The following is a 10,714-nucleotide window of genomic DNA, read 5'->3' on the forward strand; positions in this document are numbered from 1 at the left end:
TAATAATCATTTCCATACAAAGAGCTATCTCTCAACTTGTCTGTTAAATTGTCTCAAGGGTTGGAACGCTTTCCTTTCTGGTTTTCTACGTGTACCAGGCATTCAGTGAAAGTTTTTGATTAAACCTCTGGATATGTAGCTGCATACACATATTTTCATGGCAGTACAAAAAATCTTTTGATCCCATAGATGCTAACATGTTAAATGTAGAGGGTTTTTCTCCTGAGGCCAATGCAGAAATGCAGATGAAGTTCTTTCAGCATCCATCCTGCAAAAGACAAAATCATTCATAGCCACTGTAAACATGAAGCTGGGCTTGTATTTCTGGATATCACAGACAAAAGGGGTCTTTTCTGCTAAGAAAGCTTGGCAGGAGGTAGTAGAGTGGTAGATTAAAGTGGAGGCCTCATTGCTGACTTGGTTTGAGAGTTTGAGACTTAGCAAGTGGAAAGAAACAAGCAATTGAAACTGCGACTCTGAGATTCTGGATATGAACAGGGTGACTCGGAGAAACTTGCATTTTCTCTTCAAAGCCTGGCGTTGATGCAGGAGTCTGTGGTAACACTGCCCTCTTCTGTTTTTCTGTATTGTTAATATTAATAACGTACGTGCATGTGTGCTAAGTAGCTTCAGTTGTATCCCATTCCCTGTGACCCTATGGACTGTATGTAGCCCACCAGGCTCCTCTGTCCATGGGGATCCTCCAGGCAAGAACACTGGAATGTGTTGCCATGCCCTCTTCCAGGGAATATTAATACCATGACTTCTCAAATCTGGTTTGAAGATCCTGACATGAATTTTCATTTTCCAAGAAATGCTTACTTAAGGCAGAGAGGAAAAGGAATCACATGTTTAATGTAAAGCATGATGACTTGACATTAAAAAGCAGGTTTTGTTATGAGGTGTTCATTCAATTCCATCGTAGCTGGGTATTATATTTCAGGGGAATGGATGTAGTCAAGGATCATAATCAAATCAATCAATTCATTTATTGATTTGTGATCTGAGGAGCTACTACATTTCTCCTAGTTCTTAAAACTTCCCTATTCTTCCCTTGGAAGTTAAAACATAACCACTAGTTAACGCCCTGTGACTCTTGCGTTTATTACATATCCTCTCAGAGTAAGAACAGTTAGAGTTGTGAATGCCAGTTCTTTACACATCAACAGCCAGCACCACTTTCTGTGAATAGTATTGTGTGAACTGCTTTGTAACTGTTTTATCCTTTCCTTCTAAGTCCCTCTGTATATCTCTCTAAAGTAGTTAAAGCATAAGACTTTGAATCTATACCAAGAAATTTGGACTTTATTTTATGAACAGTAGGGAACCAATTGACATATTCAGGCAAAGGATGACGTCTTTAGAAGGATGACACTGTCAGCTTTGTGTTGAATGAATTGAGATGAAAAACCTTGGAAGGAGGAAGAACATTAGCAGATCTGTGTAATAGTACCATCTCTAGTACCTCCATGATGCGTCCAAAATCCTCACATTTTTCCTTCCTTAACCCTAGTCAAGTCACTATCATCTATGGCCTGGATCCCTGCAACACTCTTTACTCTGCCCTATAGTCAATCTTGCTTCCCTACAATTCATTATCCCCAGAGCAGTCAATGTCAACTTGAGAAAAACAGGTAGACTAGAACATGGAGCTTCCCAGGTGGCACAGTGGTAAAGATCCTGCCTGCCAATGCAGGAGGCACAAGAGAGTGTGGGCCCGATTCCTTGGTCAGGAAGGTCCCCTGTGGAAGGAAATGGAAACCCACTCCAGAATTCTTTTCAAACTCAGAGAGCTGAAGATTCTTATGTAAAGTCACAAGATGGGTCACAGATAAAGTTGGGACAGGTGAGGCTCCAGGGCTGGCCCTTGCACAGAGGCAAGCTCAGGGCAAGGGCTTGTGTGCAACTGTGGGTGTCTCACCTGACAGCACCCTCACAACAAACACAGGCTCCAGGGCACCCTAAGGGCTCTTTATTGTGGGTGAGAGCCCCAGCCAAAGGAGTGCTGCAGCTCAGGACAAGCCCCAGGCACTGTCCAGACTCCAGGATCTTCAGGAAGAGAAGGGTCTGGGGCTCCAGGCCTCAGGACAGTCCTTGGGCCACACAACACCATGAAAATACAGAGCTAAAAACTTCCTGAATGTCTCTGGCTGGGAACAAGTTGGTCCAACATGGTCTATAACCACCTTCTTTTTGATCACTGGAACACAAAAAAAGTGCCAATGCAGGGGTTGATTGGAGTCCACCCAGGCTAGATTCTTGAGGTCCTCCTCGGAGGCCAGATCTGTGGTGTTCAGCTGTAGCACCAGGAAGACACACCCGTGGGTGCCCATGCTCTGCATGACTACTGGCTGCTCCAAAACCTTAGGGTCATTCCCATACAGGAACCACGCCTGAACCAGCACATTGCCAAAGGCAGACAGGATCATCTTGGCCCACAGCTGATCTGGCTGAAAGCAGTGTGGTTCTAAGTTGGCCGACTCCAGAAAATACTGAGTGTGAGGATAGGGGTAAAAATAGCCCTCCAGAAATCCATTGTCATCATTCACATCATAAACATTGCACTCCTAAAGACTGATGGTGGGAGTTATGGGATAGAAGTTCTCAAGAACATGATTCTCAGTAGCTTCTGCCTCCTCTCGGGGGGCAATGGGAGGCAGAGGATCCTTGGCATTCACTTGGGCTCTACTGGAACTATGGACCTGAATTAGGGTATACTCTTATTTCCAGGTGGTGGATCGCATGTTGTTTTGGTCATGGATCTGCCTGATCAGAGAAGGATGCTTGAGAATCTGGGTTTTACACAGCTGCATCAGGCTGTTCACAATGACTGGGCAATAGGTCTCTCTCTTAGGGATGTCTTCAGTAGAGTGCCAGAGATGAGCTGAGAGATTGCATTCAGAACAGGTTCATCTTGATCTTCTGTGTGGTTTCTTGGATCACCAGTAAGGCTAGGCACTTTCTCAGGAAGGCCATCTGTTAACTTGGTTTTGTTAAGCCAGAGAGCCTGCTTTACACCCTCAAGGGTGTAGCAGACCTGGTCCTTGTACAGCAGTTGCTCATGCAGCAGGGGCAAGAGGGGCATCCAGTCAGGGTCTCAGGATGGGAAGACTGGCCTTGCCAGCCTGGGCATAGAGTGCATCTTCCCTGTGAAGGGGAAGGACTCTAGTCCAGGAATCGTGTATACCCTGTGTGGGGGAGGAGGCTCTGGCTTCTGCATGAATCACATGCCCTACTCATATGCCCTGCATCTCGGGGCCCTGCAGCACAGAACGCCAAACCACCTGGGGCAAACCTTTGTGGGCTGCCACACCAACACCTTGCAGATCTGATCTCAAAACCTCCACCTGGATGCTGCCATCTTCCCTTGTGCAAGGCCCATGCCAGTACTCTTGCCTGGGAAATCCCATGGACAGAGGAGCCTGGCGGGCTGCAGTCCAGGAGTTTGCAAAGAGTCTGGCATGACTGAGCATGCAAGCGTACACACACACACATAGAGAGAGAGAGACTAGGCCATGCCTCTTCTAACTTTAAACCCATCAGTGACTTCCTATAATACTTATTATGAAATCTACACTCTTACCCTGGTCCATGATCCTCTGCATGGCTTGACCTGCCCCTGTGTGTTTCTCAGACCTGAACTCTCACTTCTGCTCCAACTCTCTGGCTTTCTTGGTTTTTTAAACATGCCAAGCATAGTCTGACTTCAGACATCCGAGCCTTTGTTCTTTTCGTTTCATCTCCCTAGAATATGCTATTTCCAGAATTTCACATGACTGGCTTCTTGCCCTAGCTCACATATCACTTACTCAGAGTCCCAATCTCTGCTCTTTGTTTTCCTATCCTCTGCCCAAGACATTTTTTCATATTACCAAGTTCTAATTTATTCATAACATGTGACTATTTGAAATGATTTTGCTTATTGAATTACTGGTTTAAAATCTGCATTGCTTGCCTAGAATGACAGTTCCATGAGGAAAAGAACCATGTCTACCTGTTCATCTCTAGGTCCCAACACACAGAGCTTACAACAGAATGCTGCATCTAGTCAATGGTGGATCTCAGTAATTAGTTGTTGAACAAACTGATTTGGGTAAAAGGTAAAGAAAAGGGTAGGACAAATGGAGATGAAAAAGAAGAGATACCTTGAAAATTTATTGTAAAGTGGATAGACAACACAACTGGGTTTAGAAAAAGGCCATTGATGCCATTAACCCAGAGAATATGATATAATATAATGAATGAGAGTAGCAAACAGATATTTGGCTTTGGACTTGAATGTGATGTTCTGGCAGGTCTATGTTAAGATGCCCAGCAGGTATATATAAGTTGGAAACCAAACTTGAAGTCATTTGCATAGTGGTGACAGTCCACTGAGACTGAGTCAGGTCAACAGGGGGAGGGTATGGGGGGAAAACAGAACTTAAAAGATGTGCAGATTTGTGTCCAAACATCCTGTGTGCAGGAAACATGCTGGGATAAGTGACATGTGATAAATGAGGAGCAAGGGCTAGAGCTTCATGGGGCCATGGGGACACTGACAACTCAGCAAGTGGAGGGTACGTTATGCAGACAAACATCATTATTACCTGCCATACGGTGCCCTTTGACCTCCCCAAAACAACTGTCAGTAGGAGACTCTATACTCTCAAAGGGGATCTGTGTGACTGGCTTGATTTCTGCCCTCCTAATCTGTAAGGGGGCACAGAACGAGGACTGGCCAACATTAATGATATTAACGATGTGCCTCTTCTCTAGGGAGATGATAATCCAAAACCATTATGGAAAAAATACATAAAAAAATCCAAAGCTACATTTGTTGAGTACTAACTTATGAGAGGGTGATGCACTAAATATTTGATATGTATTCTCTTATTTGATCCATAAGGAACTACAATTATTACCTGTTTTACAGATGTGAGCATTGTGACTAGAAGAGTAATTCAACTTTCTCAACTGGTGAATGATGGAGCTGGGATTTGCTCCCAGAACTGTCTGATCCTAAAGCCACCACTTTTAACCATGGTGCATGAACACTCCCCAGCATAGGAAGTAGTCATTTTTAGCTTAAGTTGTAGATTGCTTTGTAGGTTTCTTTCCCTTTCCATCCCCAAATTGTGAATGTTACATTAATAAACCAGGCAAATTTTATTTGCAATAATGCAGGGTGACCAAAATGATAAGATTTTCCTTTTGTACTGAACAAAAGTTCCTCATGCTATTTTATTCACTCTCCTTTGTGTTATACAATTGCCTTGAAGAACTGCTATTGCTTGTTGCTGTTGTTCAGTTGTCAAGTCATGTCTGACTCTTCATGACCCCATGGACTGCAATACGTCAGGTTTCCCTGTCCCTCACCATCTCCTGGAATTTGCCCAAATTCTTGTCCATTGAATCCGTGATTCCAGCCAACCATCTCATCCTCTGTAAGTTACTGCTTACAGAAAGTGAATCTCCCTCAGGATATCCTAAATTACAGGGTTCTTGGGGTATCTGAAATAGAAATAGTGTTTTACATAACCCTCTGCCTCCACTCCCCAACCTGAAATTATTGTGGGAATCTGTTCCTGGAAATAATCACAATAACCTAATAGGTGCTCTATGTGATTATTGAACATCCTTGGGGATATGCTATTGATACACTTTGGCAATTTCTCTTTAAGTCCCCTGAAGTTGTGATATGCCTCTGGCCATAGATTTCCTCTATTTATCCTTCATATTGTTGTTGGACAATCTTTCTCTGCTGCAATGAGGCTTATGCTGCCCTTCAAAATGTCACAGGATTTCCACCAGACAATTGTCTGTTGATCTGGGTCTCTTAGACTGTCTCCTTGAAGGCACTTGGAGCTGTTGTAGTGAAGCCTCCTTCCTGCCGTCCAGCATCTTTCTTGATCTTGGGTAGAACCTTCAGCACCATTGCTTGCACTCCTGTTTTCAGCTGTCTTGAACCCAGGTGTTTAGTGGCACACAAGTAATGGCAGAAGAAGGACCTGGTGGTCAGTGAATGCCTGGGGAGGACCACTCAAATGGCTCTTAGTCCTCATTGGCTGAGAATCAAATACAAATTAGCTGTGTGGACTAGAGCTATAATGGGCTTATAGAAATATTTCTGAGAGCATCAAGACTAATGAATCAGCCTGGTTTAGGGCAGTTCTAAATGAATTCTAAATGGATGCCTCTGACTTCATGCCCAGTAAATATGTAGTGATGCAAGGAGGCACTTTCTTTAGCCCATCAATAATTTATTAATGGGTACTTTGTGCTAGACAAGATGTTCCTTAGAGTTTCAAAATGACTTCCTTTTGGTTAGCTCTGTGTCTTTCTCACAGAACTTTCCCCACTTCTCTTAAAAGCAGCCATCACCCTCCTTGGCGCGTAAGTTACCTCTCTCCAATTTGGGCACAGAGTAAACTGTGTTGCTTTACTGGATTATCAACTTGTTGAGGGCAGCTCTAGTCTCATTAATCATTGCAGCCTCTACAGTGTCTGACATAGTTCTTTGTACAAATAGATATGTAAATATTTGATTAAATATTTGAGTAAATAAATGATTATAAGAGACATGGAACAGAACTACGATTTCAAATGCTTTTTTTGTTGAACTCCAACAACCTTAGTTGTCATTAACTCATTGGGCTTTTGGGAAAGGACTCTTTCTGGACTCTGATTAGCTAGTAGCAAAGCACTGATGTTCTCAAACTGGGCTCCAACCCCTTGGTTACTTCCATTGGACAGTTACTTTCTCTTTCTTTCGTTAGGCCTATATGTACAAATGTCCTTGGGCAAAATGGCAATATGAGAAATGCATTGTCTTATTGTCTTTGGTGCAAATTAGAACTCCATCTCTGTTCCACCCATAGTTCTTTCTCTAATTTTCCATTTAAATCTATAATTTTATTTAATATCCTATCTAGGGGCAATCTTAGCCTCTGTGTTCAATAGGATGGCACTACAACAGAGCAGCAGTATGTGACCACTCTCAAGATCTCACTCACACATATGAAAAATTCAAGGGGTTCGTCAAGAGGCGTCAGGTTGAATCCAGTTTCTATCAGATGCATACATCTTTTTCTTTTTTTTCATGTCATAGACATTCTTTTTTTCTGATGGAATGGAAACCAGATTTATCATGAAGATAAATGACATTGGTTGCATTTTCAAACAATTGCCTGATGTCCTCTGGCAGTCTTTGGAACCACACATTGCAAGCCAGCCTGCCATTTGGAGAGACCCTAGGGTAATTGGGAGATGTGCTTGAGGCTCAGATCATTGTCTATAATGGAAACAAGAGATTTCTTTGGCAGAAGCTAAGCACATCTGCATTATACAGCTTAAGAATGATGTCTCCCAACTCACGTTTGAATTGTGTGCTTTGGCTCCTTAAATCTTATGCCCCGTGTGTGTGTCTGTATAGGTCAATCATTACCAGGCTTTCCAACTCCACACACATTTTTAGAAAAGATGCAGAGTGACTGATGCATGCAATGACTGGATTAGAATTGCCTGGTACCTTGTCAAGATTTTTTAAAAGTGAATCATATATATATTTTTTACCATCTACGTACCTAAAAAACAAAACAAAACAAAACAAAAAAGAACCCCAAAACTGGGATTTTTAGCTTTATCCCCAAAGCAGTTTCTTATTTCTAAAAACTTTAAAATTCTAGAACATAAACATATAAATCTATATTACTCATCCTTGTGGCTTCATGAAGGGCCAATTCTCTGGTATTTTTATGGAAACCTTTTTATTTAACCTCTTCAGAACCCCTTTTCATCACTAGAATCAGTCTTCCATTGGGGACCAACATTTCAGGAGTAAAGAAAATTAGAGACACCACAAGAAATCAGGCTTTGCTGTATCCAGCTAAAATCTCTGGGTACCATTGTCCCAGGTGGTAGTCTGTTCATCTACTCATGTTTTCATTTATTCACTCACTTGTACATTCTAACAAACCTTCGACACCTATTTACTTACAGAGTGCTTTCCCTGTGCCCGGTACAGAACTAGGATTGCGGATACGGTGGTGATCTCTGCTAGGGATGTGTTGTTGCTCTGAGTGAGCAAATATCAGATAGAGGTTGAGGATATTTAACAACAGGAACTATGTGTAAATAAGTTTGGTGTAATTAATAGGGCGCTTTGGGATCAGACAAGCTTGGTGTGACCTCTTGGTGATTATTTAAACTCTCAGAGTTTCTTTTATTCTCCCCACAAGGCCAACAATTCTGGGTTGTTGTAGGAATTAAACGTATGTGAATATGTTTGGGAGTCATCGTCAGTTTTGCTAGTTTGGCTACAGACATTGACATGAATATTTAAGGAAACTGGTGTCAGTGCAATTTTGAAACTAAAAACTTTGTGATCTCTTCCTCTTCCAGGGGTGTTCCTTCTAATAGTTTTTCCTTTTTTCACTCCATTTTGACTGGGCATTGGGTGCTTGAATGACCTCTTTGCAGTGATGAGTTAAGCAAGGCTATTTTTTGCAGTGAGTTGATTTCTCTGGGACTTGACCAAATGCAAAGGTCCCTAATAGCATTGTGAATGAAAAATGTTGCCTGGCAAATCAGTAAACAGAGGATGTTACAGCCATCAGGCACGACAGCCACCCCAGACTGTGAGCCCTTAGGGAACTCAAGATGGAGACAAACAGGCTGGCAAGCCCTCAGCCACTGCAGCCACCCCCACACATGCACCGAGAGGGCATTCAGGACTCTGGCCCCAGATAGCTGAGGCACATATCAAAGGAGTGATTTCAATGAGCTGAGACTCTCGCATCTTCTCATATGTAGAAAAGTGCTAAATTCATGAACTCGAGGTGTCTGGCTTTCTTTAATTATCAGTAATCATTCCTTAAATTAAAAAAAATTGTTTATTTACCTATTTATTTTTGGCTGTTTTGGATATTTTTTGTTGCTGCCTAGGCTCCTCTCTAGTTGTGACGAGCGGGGGCTACTCTTCGTTGCAGTGCTTCGGCTTCTTATGGTGGTGGCTTCTCTTGTGGCAGAGCGCAGGCTCTAGGTGTGTGGGCTTCAGTAGTTGCAGAGCACGGGCTCAATAGTTGGGTTTCCCAGGCTCTAGAGCACAGGCTTAATAGTTGTGGTGCAGGGGCTTAGTTGCTCCGAGGCATGTCGGATCTTCCCCAGACCAGGGATTGAACCCTTGTCTCTGGCATTGGTAGGGGAATTCTTTACTGCTGAGCTGCCAGGGAAGCCCCAGCAGTAATCTTATGAAGTTCCACTACCTAGTCTTTGTAGACTTCCCAGATGGTTCTCGTGGTAAAGAACCTGCCTGCTAATGCAGGAGACACAAGAGACACCAGTTCGATCCTTGGGTCAAGAAGATCCCCTGGAGGAGGGCATGGCAACCCACTCCAGTATTCTTGCCTAGAGAACCCATGGACAGAGGAGGCTGGTGCGCTACAGTTCAGCTGTTTGGGCGCAAAGAGTTGGACAAAACTGGAATAACGGAACACTCACATACCTGGTCTTTGTAGCAAAAACGCCTCCATATCATGGCTCCTCCATGACTTTGTCAGAGCAGTCCCTCAGAGTTATCTAAGAAGCGGCATCCCAGGCTTAAGTTCTCAGTTTTGGCTGCCAAGCAAAACACAACTCTCTACATTTAAGTTGTGCATTTTTTTCTTTTTTAGTTGACAGTATGGATAACTCAATGTTTTGAGAACTAAACTGAAATCAACCACCTTATATTCCCAACTAACACTCATTCTGACATAACCTTGTCAGTTTCTTTTTTGTAGTAATGTATGATTCCATTTACATAAAATGTCCAGAATGGACAAATCATTTAAAAAGTTTTTATGGGGTTATAGTGGAGTACAGCTGATTTACAATGTTGTATTAGTTTCTGCTATACCACAGAGTGAATCAGTTTTATGTATACATATATCCTCTCTTTTTTTAGATTCTTTCCCCATATAGGCCATTACAGAGTACTGAGCAGGTGCCATAGAGAAGGTTCTTATTTGTTAATCTATTTTTTATGTAGTAGTGTGTATAAGTCAATCCCAATCTCCCAATTTATCTCCCCCTCCCCATTTCTCCCCTGGTAATCATAAGTTTAACACGCCAATTTTGTGCCATTCTAAGCAAACACTCTCATTCCTGCAATTAAATTTAACACACATTTATTGAGCACCCTCCAAATGCCATCACCTGTGCTAGCTACTGAGGGTTAGCAAGATGAATGAAAAATGATTCCCTCCTCCATGAATACCTGTAGATAACTCAAAAGGCAAGGCAAAGTGCACTGACAATGAAAGTGATATTTCAGAGCATTCCTGAATTTCCCGGCTTTGACTTCTCAAGTCCTTGAGATAAACCTTTCCATTTGTTATTTGGTTTTTGCCCTTCTCTCTTCATGCTTTCCCCACCTGCAGATGCCATCGGTAGGATTCATTTCTATGAGTATGACATGCTTGGATTTAGTTGTGAAAAATGCCTTCTACAAACAATGGCTTGACTGCTGAATCACTGTAAAATGGTATGAGGTGTTCTAAAAGAGCTTTCCTCTATCATTCTTTGCAAACCACAGCTATTTCTAAGGCAGGTGAGTCTGTTTTTAAATGAACTAATTATCCATCTCCAAGGATAATTGTGCTTAGAAATCCTAGTATCCCTTGCCTTTATTCTATCCCCCTCCTCCCAGGAAGAAGCAGACTTTTAGAAAAGGGGTCACTCACTTCACCAGCAT

General features: G+C 42.5%; 1 pseudogene; it reads right to left on the minus strand.

The window, feature by feature from the left end:
- Nucleotides 1–2,051: 2,051 nt before the first annotated feature.
- On the minus strand, nucleotides 2,052–9,517 carry LOC138086320 (large ribosomal subunit protein mL37-like; annotated as a pseudogene).
- Between the last annotated feature and the right edge of the window lie 1,197 nt (nucleotides 9,518–10,714).

This window comes from Capricornis sumatraensis, chromosome 9 (assembly GCF_032405125.1).
Source record: "Capricornis sumatraensis isolate serow.1 chromosome 9, serow.2, whole genome shotgun sequence".
NCBI lineage: Eukaryota > Metazoa > Chordata > Mammalia > Artiodactyla > Bovidae > Capricornis > Capricornis sumatraensis.